Genomic DNA, 13,060 nt, shown 5'->3' with positions numbered 1-13,060 from the left:
ATCTAGGAAGCCAATTGTATACCTCATGTTTGTTAAGGACTGGAAGAACTCAATAGGAGTTGGCCAGATTGTATCTCACTCTGCTGACAGGACAAGATCAAAAGGGGGGCCTGGTAGAGGGAGAGGGGGGCCCAGTGTGGCACACATCCCGAAGGAAGAGATAAGAGAGGGGGTGTGTAGAATTGGGGTGACAGGAAATATCACATGCTGAGAAAGGGCCGAATGGTCAATGAGGGGGAGGGAACCATATGTATAAATGCACGCATGAACTTTGTAAAGAACACATCTGTGGGTGAGCTGCGATGATTGAGCAGTACTACAGGTGACTTTCAGAATCTGAAATAAAGCTGGCAAACTTGTTCACAGATTTCCACTTTGAATTTATTTGAACACGCAGAAATCAAGGAAATGATTTCCAACAACACCGTCGGCTGTTATGCTGCATTCGAGGATGGTCGGAAGTCCAAGTTGTTTTTTCCCAGTTCCAACCTAAAAGCGTTCGAGGCAAAAGTAAAAACCAAAATGCCGGATAGTGATAGTTTTTTATTTTGGTCCTCAAAACTCATTTTGACCTCAAGCAAACTTACCTTCTTGCAATTTTGCTTTATTTATTGTTTTTATCATATTTCATAAGCCTTTCATACAGTTCAGTATTTCACTATATAATTCATTGCAGATTTGGCAGAGGTATCTTTGTATTGAATTACAGGTATAATTCTTTAATTTAAAAAAAATGCACGTTTCAGCTGGTAAACATCATTAAGCATATAGTTGTAAGATGTCTTAAGTCCTCTTGTTTATGTTTAACAAATTTAACATATCATTCCTCATGCTGTTTCTACTAAGTCTCAAATGTTCTCCAATTTCGATACTGTAAATGTATATCGTTTGCCAAGAAACGTTTCTTGAGAGTGGTAATATGGCGGCCTCGCGGCATCAAAAGTCTTGGCCTATCGACTATCCAGTTTATATACAGTTCAGTGTCACGCCCTCACACTGCTAACAGACACGAGCACTCCCCCGCGCAGCTGACATGGTTTAACCCACTCCAGCCCATGCACCGCCATACAGCAAGGATTCACATTTTATTTTTTCCAAATTGTGTAAATAACTACAAGGTTCGATTAAATATGCAATCTGGTCAACATGATAGAAATTTACAAAAAAGTTATTACAATTTAAGTTATCTTTGTTGATGCACTGTCACCTTCCTCGTTAGTATAGTGGACAGTATCTCCGCCTGTCACGCGGAAGACCGGGGTTCGATTCCCCGACGGGGAGTTATCTTTTTCCCACACCCTCTTTTGTGTTTTGATACAACCTCCCCAGTGTTTCCAACATTACGAGATCCTTTTCCAACATTACGAGACTTTACATGTTCTTGCAACCTACGACCCGTGGGCCACATTTGGCCCATCTGTGTTTTTAGTACATGCCAACGAGGCACATACACAATTTTCTTTTACTCATCCTAAATATTATTCAGTGGATAATATCCACATATTTTTATGACTTTTCCATACTTAATAGAAAATTATTTTTCAATAAGTGCACCTGGAAAATACATTTTCCAATTTCAATAACTTTTCCAGATTATTCGTGACCGTACGAACCCTGACAAGAACAGCAAGCACAAACTTTTCCCTCGTCGGATGTGGGGTCTCACAAATCGGTTAAGATGTTAAAAATCTGTGTGAGTTCCAGTTTGGTGCAAAACAAAACACAAGCAATGGCATGCATTTAAAAGTCTTCAAAATAAACAAATACTTTTCTTTATTTCCAACCAACAATTCAATTTGAGGCACAAGATCCACAAATCAGTATATACATACATAAGAAAACAAATGACTGTAGGTCAGAACTGTGTCAGACACGAGGAGAGAACAGCCTATAAGTTGGCCTACTTCTCCATCTTACCTTCCAAAAAAAAAAAAAAAAAAGCCTGTTTGCCCTAAAATGACACACTCCACAGACCTTTGAACATTTCAAGCCTGATGATTTGAGGACTTTAGTTAGCATAGGCGGAAATGGAATTACATTTTTTCTCCAACCCCTTAATTAGCATGCTAGTAAGGACAGACTAGGCTTCAGCACACGGTTTCTGGGGAGAACTGCATCTAATTAAACATTGGTAAGAGATAATTACTACTTTAAAGGAGTCGAGCAGACCTCACCCATGTATTCCCTATCTGGAGTTAAGACTCACCCAAGTAACAAGCACGTGTGTGCTGACTACTGAACATGCAACTGCAAACCCGCAATCACTCAGACCTCAGGACTACTCCCATTTGGGGCGTGATCAAGGGACCACCTTTGAAGGTGGCCCTGTTTGTATTTAACCAATTTAACTCATTCACTGCCATTGACGGCTATAGATGACAAAAATTCATTTGAGCTATTTCTATTAGTTTCACTTTTTTTCCCCATTTTTGTTAACAAGAGTATGAAAACCTAGGGAAAACATTTATTGTACATTTAGAACAGATATAAAATGTGATTAGTCATGAGTTAACAAAGTCATAGGATGTTAATTCATGTCATATGTGTTTGTGTTACCAGTAGTCACATTCAGCACGTGTATGTTTGATTTATGTTGGTCTATGATTTTATTTAAAAAAAATAATAATAATAATAATTCTCAACACACCGTAACTTTAGGTTGTGTGTAAAATAATGACATCCAGGTCAATTCTGTGTTGAAGTTGTGTCATCTGAGGATTGCTTGTGAAATTATGAATATATGTTTTGATTTTAGTTGGCGCATTAGTTGGTCTGATTTTTTTTTTAGTTTGTAGAGCATATTACGTGCTGGAATAAATACCTTCGTGGGCCTGCAATAACAACAAAATTGCATATATACATAAATAAACACATTTGTATTTAACGTTTTAATTATGTTTTTCGTACTCGTTTATATTTTCTAATTTATTTATTCATGTATTTATTTAGAATATTGGCAGTTTTGGTCCTCCGTAGTAACTCCCCATGTTGAACACCAGAGGGCAGTTTCTGCTCATGAATGTGAGGACTGCTGCGCTAAACTCTAAACGTAAGATTCTAAAAAAAAAAAAATCTGCTGATCTTTTCACTAGCTTTTCATACAAAACAGAACAGAATACACGATTTAAATACTGTATAAGTAAAATATAATGTGTACACGTTACAGTACAGCCCCTCCCTCTTATCATTTAAATGTCATGATGAGATAGCTCTTTAAATATTTCGTTTACACTCATTCGCGTTCACGTAGGCAAAGATGCGAAATTAAAGTTAATTCAGTTGCATCATAAAAGATAAACATGGACGATGGAATGTAACCATATAAATACCCCAAAAAATGATGACAAATTTTACCATCAAATCGCTTAATGAGATGTTAAAATAGAAACATCTTCACTCAGATTGCGGCACAACAAGCTTCACAGCATTTATTTATTTTTATTTTTTTCCGAATAGACCGCGTCACGTTAACTTTCTGACCAAAGCCAACCAAAAGCGCCACTGCCCGTCAGTGGCCAAACATATATTGCGTCGGTATTCAATTAAGCACTACCATTGAAAATGAATGGGGAAAAGTTATGGGCAGTTGAGTATGGAAACGGCCTTTATCGCTGTCAATCACGGTCTCCGCCCCCGCCATGAAGGCCAAGACCAATATATTCTTAAAAATAAAACCTTCTTGACAGGCGATATTTTATGGGGGGAATAGTTAGTAACGTAATGAATAATGAAACTGGTTTACTGATTGTTCAGACACTGACCTGGTTTCATCTATATATATATATATATATATATGTTTTGACTAAACATAAATTGACAATTCAGTAACAAATCTTGTCAATATAACAACAAATAATAACCAACAACAATGTATATACAAACACTGACATTCCAGTCCAATGTTACATCATCATACACCAAATGTATGTAGTCCTAAGTAAAATAAAATTAAAAGTGACAGACTTCAACTAAACAAATTGGAATATATTTCTTATTGTTCACAATTTAAAGAGACTCAATGTGACGACTGATATCAATAAAAAAATACATTAAAGCATGTACTTCTTTTTTTTTTAATGATCTTTGTGAATATTAAAAGTTTCCCTAAAAAAAAAACCAACTGTTGCAAATATCTGTATCTTTGTATGCTGGTTATTAGTTAACCAAGTGATATTTTGACCCTCAATCTTTTAATGGCCATCATCATTTACAATATTGTGTAGAGACCGTCACTAAGGAACGTTTGCTGGGAGGTCACATGACTGTTAATACCACTTCATCGACAGCCTTGCGCAGTGGCAGTATCGTAGCCTATGAGGTTTAACCGAGGCGCGATTTTTGCTAGTTGAAAACTTTTCCCAATACCCCGCCCATGTTGATTGTAAAATCGACAACGGCAATTTTTGACAGTCTCTTTGGAGACTAGTACTGATGTGAAAACAAAAGCTATAAAAACGGTAGTATCGTCAATTTTGAACATATGTCACATGTCATGATGCCAGTCAAATGACGCTTTCTGTTAACTGAAAAGCACTCGACGTTATAATTTGATTTCAAAATATGATGAAATGTTGTTTGACCACTACAACAATCTGCCAGGTTTGTATGCTAGTCACAGACAAAAAGTTGTTTTCACCGTGTAAATGAAACATTTGCATTGTGTTGGAAATAACAGAAATGCCCGGATGTTTGCAAGCAGGATGTCGCCTACCTGTATACAATTAAAGTTCACGACTCTCCTTTGGTGGAATTAACAATACAGAATCCCATAATATATTGCGGCATAGTATTTATAAATACTCACAAAATATAGAAAAGTTTTTCTAAATATGTCGGGGGCGTCTTACCAGAAATGTAGCAGGTTTAATAAAAAAAAGAAAGAAGAAATTTAGAATTTGTGGAATTTGTCTTGGAACGTATTAAATCTTATATGCGCAATCCATTATCATTATTTTACCACATTGTGTGGATACCGTCACTAAGGAACGTTTGCTGGGTGGCCATCTGATTGTTAGTACCGCAATAACGACAGCCTTGCGCAGTGGCAGTATCGTAGCCTATGAGGTTTAACCGAGGCGCGATTTTTGCTAGTTGAAAACTTTACCCAATACCCCGCCCATGTTGATTGTGAAATCGACAACGGCAATTTTTGACAGTCTCTTTGGAGACTAGTACTGATGTGAAAATAAAAAGTATTTAAAATAATTAGATTTTCTTTCTTTTTAAATTTAAAGCAAAACGGCTGTGTTTGAGATCAGCTGGTGTCTAGTTCAGTGTTCTCTGCATTTACCTGAAGTCAGTGATAGATAAATAGACACGGGCAGATGCATACACAGTATGGAAAGCAAAGTCAATTCTCGCAACAGTGGTCAGTTTAAGGTGTAAAATACTTACCGGTAGTTGACCATTGGAGGGCAGTCTTGTTCAAGTTTTTCACTCAACCACAAGACCTTTCAAGTGCATCATGAACAGTTTGTACTGAGTCCCAGTTTGCCATTCATTTAGCTGGCGAACCAGTGTTCTCTATATATTAACATTTTTATTATGTTATATTAATTGAGATTGTAGTTCAAGTGTTGGAAATTAAATGGCAACGTGGCTTTATTGGCCTGAAGCCAGAGCTTTGCCAAGCATAAACACGTCGCACCCCACCACAGGATTTGTTCCTAGGTAACCATGTGACCGTGCAAACGATTGCTATGGAAACCAGTGTATCCACTCAGTCTCAGCCTCTTTCACTGTCTCCAAGTTCTTTTGAGGAAAATGCAACATGGCCTTTCTTGTGAATTGGTTTTGGTGTCCAAATCTGACGGTTCATCATCATCGATCATAAGCAGGTAAAATCTGCAGAGCTCAGAGTATGTTCATCTGATGTATTAAAAAATCTGCCTCAGTAGATAAGTGTTTTCTATTTGATGCCCCCCGCCCCTCGTATAGAAAATAGAGCACCCGATGAGCTCATGAATAAATGGGATCTCCCCCAGTTTCACCGCTTTTAAGTCGTAATATTGCCTTCATGAGCGCCTCACATGCAAAGCTTATTTCACATGCATCAAGAGGACCAATCACAAGTCGGCAAATGATGATATCATTTACATACGGATCACAGTAGCACCCGTAATGATACGTAAACAAACTTTGATATGTTAAGTTGGTGGAATACCCGACTGTTTATAAGCAAAGGGCCTGACCTCCATTTTCTACTGTTTGATAGAATAGCAACAGGGCTCAGCTGTGAAGTTTCTAACAATGTACATTATTTTTGAGCGTGCCATGTCAGGGGGGATTCCCCCCCACCCAAAGTGCTACCTCTGACTCCATTGTGTCATGACCTATGTGTCTCATCTGTTTGTTGTCACTTGTTATCAAGCATGTGTTCTGTGAGATATTGCAACTAAAAATAAATAACATCAGGCCCACTGACCAATTTTCTTCTTGTTTGTTCAATTTTCTAATGCTAATAAAATCATAGTGGTTGGTTTAAAATTAGGTAGTCTAAGTACCTTAAGTGTTTTTGTACAGCGCCTAGTGTTGAAATGATTACTCAAATAACTAATCATTTGATTTCAAAATAAAGTCAAAGCAAAGGAGCAGGCTTACCAACCACGTCAATTTGAACTAAGTTGGCACAATGTCGGAAAGCCAGGAAGAAAGAGAAAAAAATGAAAATGTCAAAAGTTTGGGATTACAGCACGTCGTCAATTGCCAAAGCTCACCACTGCTGGTTAGTGGTTAGTTTTGTAATACCCCTGAAAGTGATCAACAATAGACACAGCTGCTAGTGCACTTTCAATCGCTCGATTGAACAAATGATAACAAAATAAACACGTAGTAAGCTAATTCATACACAAACTGCAAGTGTCACAACCGCTCAAGAATTGGCTAACGGTTAGCCAGATAATAGCCAGCCGCTAACCTGAGTTCCAAACAGCCAACTCTACGCTCTCATTCTCTGACTCCCATGTCACTCACAAGGCCGTCTTTTAAATCGTGGTGTGGAATGTGAGAATGGCGACTCCAAGTGGGCAACATTAATACATGCACCTGACCTGACCTGAAATAAAACAATACGTTTCAATGTAGATTTGACAGGCAAGGTGCTACTGACTCAAATTGACCCACCAACTGCTGTTGTTTGGTTGTAATTTCCTGTCTTATTGATGTTCAAGCGGCAGACATCAGGAAGCTAGTCATGATGATGATGATGGTGAAAGATGGCGGAAATGAAGTCCCGACAGTGAAGCACTTTGCCCCTTTACAAATTTGTCTTCCTGCGTTGCTATCAACAAATTGAGCCAAATTGAAAGGTCATGACGCAATTATCCCTACTGCTTTTATTTCTCTGAGGAAACGAGACCTGTCTGCGCTGAGAATCGCGCACATCTTTTGTGTCATTACCTTGAATTATGGGGCCAGTCAATAACATTTTCTGTTTGTATTCTACACAAAGGACTTCAGTGTCACTGAGCGGCTTTACCAGAAAGTGGATTTCTTGACTTGTTTAGAAATGTCAATGGAAGACTCAGCGGGCAGCTCCAAGCTTATTGAATATTTGTCCAAAACGTCAGCTTGTGGAGGAGACTTAATCTACGATGTATGATTGCGTTCACATTTAATGCAGCCTGTGTGGTTAAAAAGGACCAGGAACTCGAGTCCAATGATCTTGGACTGAAGTAGCAGTTCACAGATGCCACAAGATGGTCGAGATAGGAAGCGAATCTCAGGAGCACAACTTTACATCTCGTCAGACATGTACAATACATAAACCATCTTGAATATGGCAAAACCCGCCGAATAATGAAAAAATTATTCTAAGGAATAAGCTCAGATGAAAGTCAGTGCATTTGGTGGTCCAGAATCACAAAGTGTGAAATAACAACACCATCTGGCCATACTTCTGTTTGTATTGTATGAGCAACAGCATCAGATCCCCGGAGAAACCTCTTTTATAATTACATGGACTGACGTCAAAAGATATATTTCAAATCAAATCTACAAACCACACATTATGACTGCAGAACAAGTACGTTAGCAGAAAACTGTATTTTCTTCTCAAGAAACATTAGTGAATCTTTGGGCAATGAGACGAAGTGACGTCAGAACCACACCACAGTAGTGACTTCTGCTAGCTAAAACGGGATATTTGAGTAAATCTGCTTTATTTAAAAATGAATGAGTAAGAACTGCAAGTGTGTCATGACGTTAGCATCAAAGTGTACATTCATTATCACCTATTAAGCTGCCTTGAAAAGCAACAACGGCTCTTGCCAGGGGCACTCGCTCAACGCTTAGCGGCTAGCTGCTAGCCACTAGTCGCTAACATTGGCAACAGGCGCTGTATTATACATTGTCATTGATTTTTTTTGTTTTTGTTTATAAATATACCACTAGAAAGCTCAGTTTGCCTTGTTGGACTGGCGAACTCTGTGGATAGTAGGACTACATTTCCAATGATTCTTAAATGTGAAAGCAGGAAGTAGTTCTAGTTCTTGTTAACGCCTGCTACCCACATATGTCCTGTGGCTACCGATTAGATGTGTATGCGAATGAGAGCGTAAACTTGAATTTAAGAGTAATTTTAATGGGTTTAATCTTATGAATCTCAATGACAAGTGTGTGATTGACATAAAAACGGGACACCGGAATGAGACCTGCGTAATATCGGGACTGACAGAACAATGATGTTGGTGAAACCCAAGGCTCAAAATCTGGATTGTCTCGGCCGTATTTTAAGAACATAAACATTGTCACACAGATGTGTATGTTTTGTGTTTGTCACAGATACAGCTCCCAAGCATCTCAGCTCAGCAGTTTACTGACCTCCCTTCTGTTTGCTTTGGCGCTCATCCACAAAGCCATCATGAGCCTCAGGCTGGTTGACTTAAAACACGACCGACTCTCATAGCCCGTTGCCCGCGGTGCTTGTCTACTCTTCATTTTGTCATGCAACGCTGTATCCAGCTCAAAAGGCGAGATGAATTATAGCCAAGTCCTCCCCAGCCAGTGTGCATTGAGGCTTTGTCGCTTCGTTTCTCACTTCATTCACTGCCCTTTATTGCAGGGGCAAGGATTTTCTTCACTTAATTTAGCAGAGACAGACTCACAACATAATACAGTGCTACACTATGTGCATTTGAATGAAGGACAATCCCCATGTAAGGATTTCAGAAATCTCATAAGCAATGCTTGAAGTGGACGGGGGGGGGGGGGGGGGGTGCATTTGTGCTAACAGAAAATGTGCCAATAGCAGTTGCTAAGGAACTGCTGAGGTGTCGGTGTTGGACAGTGATAATTATACTACTAGAACTTGATTATATGTGAAGAATTTAACTGGCGTGTGATGGAGAGACGAGAGCGTGCAGCATGTTCCAAAGTAAACCAATGTATGCTTGAATAGGCCTACTTAATGTTAACCTTGCCAGACAGTGTCATACAACTGCTGTGGCTGGAGGAAATGACAGTCTACATCAGATTTCATCGGGAGATGTACCAGACAGATAAGCAGAGAGACGTAGTCAGCAGACTACTAAATGGCGGCATCAATCTTAATATCCACACAATTTACCGACTCTGGGCAGCTGGTCATACAAGTCACAATTTTACAATAGTTTTAAATTGTGCCACTGAGGTGTGGATTTAGTCCCCATTTAGCGACGGTATGTTTCTTGCAAAGGGAAAGCACTGGTATGTGATGACTATTGATGACTATTGTTAGTAATTGCTATTTGTGACCTGTCTATAACCCTATAAAGCCTGAACCATGAAATATATGAGAGAAAATTCTGATTCTTTGTAAATATAGTATTTATTGGTCCTTTTGAACGAACAAACACATTTTTTTGGGGGGAAAATCAACTTCCACATTTTACTTTTGATTTGTGTCATATTTGATACATCCGGTCACAATGCTTTAAATTCATACATTCATAACTGTCAAAAATAAAATAATAAACAGACATACCAAACATATTGGTATTTCCAAAAATGTGCTAGAACATTTCCCACTATTAATAAGTATAGGTGTCTCTCCTATCTCTAATGGGGCGATCTTGCAAGGTTGCTGGGAAAGCCATCAACTGGGTGAGACTGCCCTCTAATGGATTATCTGTGCAATGCATGTCAGATCAGGGTTTTAATGGGGGAAAAAAATTATACTCATGAAATAGAGGGCTCAAAAATGTATTTAATATGATAAATTTAGCATTATAGGGTTAAATGTGCTACTAGACACAAATGCCAAGTCTTAAACACTATTGAGCCTATCTGTGTCTAGATTCTTGTTGTTGAGTTGATAAGCGTCCTCTACATCTCTCCTCCCATGTAACTTGACATTTAAATTTAAATTGATGGCTCACATTACGAGAGAGATTACTGACAAGGCCGTTTACTTGCTCACTCAAAAACCCTGTCATAGAAAGTCAGTCGGCTTGCGTTCAGAAAGTGTCTAAGTGGATTCATCAGTTGGCCATTTAAGGTCATCTCCTGCTCAGTTATTGAACAACATTAATCTAGGAAAATGCCAGCGCAGACGTCGAGCGGCCCACAAAGTGCCATGTTTATGGCCGACTCATAAGTTTGTGGTCGTTTGATTGCCAGTTTGTTATGCATGGGTGCCGCAAAGTCAAGTGGAAATAGTAACACGGTTTTCAAAATATGCTAGGATAAGGTTACCATATCCAATCAGTATTGTACTGTAGTGCTAGATAAACAGTAGCCACATAAATTCCCAACTGAATCAGAACTGAAGTTATGCTCCACTTTTTAAATGAAAAAATAAATAAATAAAAGTTTAACAGCGCCAACCTGTGGTTGTCATTTATGGTAATTTTAGATCACAGGGTAAAATGTAAAGTTCATCTAAAACAGTACGTCCCTGGGTGGACTCGAACCACCAACCTTTCGGTTAACAGCCGAACGCGCTAACCGATTGCGCCACAGAGACATGAGGAAGCAAGCAGCCAAATTACATCTTCTCGCTTATAGCATGCTCAGCACATTCCAGACAGACACACATACGTGCTTTTATAGCACACGCTGCTGATTGCTGGTGTGTTGTAATCTGCTAGTTTGTCCAGATAAGTATTAGTTATTAACAAAAGTCAGTTTCGCTGTATTTCACGTGCTGCTTTTTACCCGCTGGCCCGTAACCAGCATTCTTTAGAGCAGGAAGTTACGTCACTGTGAGCGCTCAGACAGACACGGCAAAATCCCTGTCTCCTTTTGGTTCAATGTGAGATAATAAATACATTCCAGCTCTACTCTTACATCCTTGATCTGCATTTTTATTATACATTTTACTCTATTGTTCTATTTCTCTTTTATGTTTTTAATTATTTGTGCCTGGCTCAAATCAGGAGCCTGTCATGTAAAAATTGTACAATTTTCACTTTTCCTCATTTTGGTCGCTATTGAGTGAAGACCAGAATCAACATTGCAACATCTTTCAATTTGTGTCATCACCCTCCATGAACAAAGAAGTATTCTGCTCACTGGCAAAAACTGCTTCAAGTTTTCCCTCCCCCACACTTTTGTAAAGACTTCAAGAAACGTCAAACCAGGTTTTGTGATTAGATTCACAGTTATTCATGCAACTTCAGCAAAACCAATGAATCACTGTAACTGTTCAATGACTTAATGACGGTCGTTTCCCGCTAAATGCCACATCTAAAAACAAACGTTTAACTTGTATTGTTTCAATGACGACACAAGCATGCGTTCCACCAAACGTAATGGTAGATTATAAAAAAATAGCATTCTGATGATCTTTAAAGTATGCCTAAAATATCATTTCATACCTGGTTGGGTTTGAGCCACCAACAGGTATCTTAACAGCCAAATGTAACAACTGAATAGAATTATATTAGCCGCAAAATAATCAGCTCTCTGTATGTTGATCAAAACCATAGCCATTTAATTTCCATAATTTGTGTATCCATGCACGTAGTGACGTATGGATGCTGGTAGAGTTAAAAGTAGTTCAAGCAGGCTACAGTATCATTTGGGACGAGAGGTTGACATGATTTTCCCAAGTCTTTGTAGTAGGTGTGAACATTTCAATGATTCAAAGAGCTGACACAGCTCAGCTGGGAGTTTGGTGCTTTTCTTTATTATCTTGCAAGCTTCTGTGTTTCCGTGATATATAAATAATAATAATAATAATAAAACATTCCCTTTTTTGACTTTTTTTTTTTTTGGCCTCAAATCGTCTCAGTCCCAAAAGAATCCAATCAAAACAGACAAAAATAGGATTGGCTTACAAATGGATCACTTCAAAGTACAAACGTTTTAGTGGAAATCAAACCCACGACAAAGTATTTTTTTTTTTACGGCAATCTCAAATTTGTAGCTTCAATTTCTTCTCGGCTATTGATTTTCAAACAAGAACACCTGCCACACCATATTCGTTGTGTGGTTTTCGTTTCTCTGGATGAGACGCTCAATGACCCTGTCAATTTCACCTCCAGGAAGATTCTAAAATACCAGCATCTGACATTTCGCTTCCAGAGTAAATGTCAAGGATCACCATGGTCAAAAGCTAAACCATTGAGAGCATCCTTCAATGTAGCTGAGCACAAGATGTTGAAGCGCTGACGAAGATTTAATCAGGAAGTCATTTTCAAAATGTCTATAGTTCCTATATTGTAGCAACAGTTTCCTGTGGTTTAGCCTTTATTGTGTATCTCTGCTTGTGTATTTATGGCACTGAGTTTGGACGTAACGTGCTTTGTGTTTTAGCCTAGCAAAATTAAATTCCGTCCCTGGGTGGGCTTGAACCACCAACCTTTCGGTTAACAGCCGAACGCGCTAACCAATTGCGCCACAGAGACATGCAATTCTGTACAACTTAGCTCTTAAAGTATAAGTACAGAGAAGACTTATCTTTCCTCCCATACTTTCATTCATGGAATTCAACTTGTCGTGTAAATCCAGTAAAGTAGTCACCATAACGTACTCTGTCCTGTCTTGATAACAGCATGGAATATTTCACCAGTGCGATTGCTAGTTGAGGTCAATCGGGTGTTTGGCATTGGTGCTATGCTATCCTGCCTTGCCTCATCCC

General features: G+C 38.8%; 5 non-coding genes across 5 annotated transcripts; 3 read left to right on the top strand and 2 right to left on the bottom strand.

Moving 5' to 3' along the window:
• Nucleotides 1-1,209: 1,209 nt before the first annotated feature.
• Nucleotides 1,210-1,281, top strand: trnad-guc (transfer RNA aspartic acid (anticodon GUC)). Its single transcript has one exon. It is a non-coding gene; the product is annotated as a tRNA-Asp (tRNA).
• Nucleotides 1,282-4,284: 3,003 nt separating this feature from the next.
• On the top strand, nt 4,285-4,422 carry LOC147175106 (U4 spliceosomal RNA). Its single transcript, XR_015094723.1, has one exon. It is a non-coding gene; the product is annotated as a U4 spliceosomal RNA (small nuclear RNA).
• A 608-nt stretch (nt 4,423-5,030) lies between these two features.
• Nucleotides 5,031-5,168, top strand: LOC147175105 (U4 spliceosomal RNA). The gene has a single exon (XR_015094728.1). It is a non-coding gene; the product is annotated as a U4 spliceosomal RNA (small nuclear RNA).
• A 5,700-nt stretch (nt 5,169-10,868) lies between these two features.
• trnan-guu (transfer RNA asparagine (anticodon GUU)) lies at nt 10,869-10,942 on the bottom strand. Its single transcript has one exon. It is a non-coding gene; the product is annotated as a tRNA-Asn (tRNA).
• A 1,811-nt stretch (nt 10,943-12,753) lies between these two features.
• Nucleotides 12,754-12,827, bottom strand: trnan-guu (transfer RNA asparagine (anticodon GUU)). The gene has a single exon. It is a non-coding gene; the product is annotated as a tRNA-Asn (tRNA).
• Nucleotides 12,828-13,060: the final 233 nt, after the last annotated feature.

Source organism: Leptonotus elevatus, chromosome 4 (assembly GCF_054856555.1).
Source record: "Leptonotus elevatus isolate MCC_2025b chromosome 4, RoL_Lele_1.0, whole genome shotgun sequence".
Classification (NCBI taxonomy): domain Eukaryota; kingdom Metazoa; phylum Chordata; class Actinopteri; order Syngnathiformes; family Syngnathidae; genus Leptonotus; species Leptonotus elevatus.
Note: the sequence above shows the minus strand (reverse complement) of the source record. Positions and strands in the feature narration are given on the sequence as shown.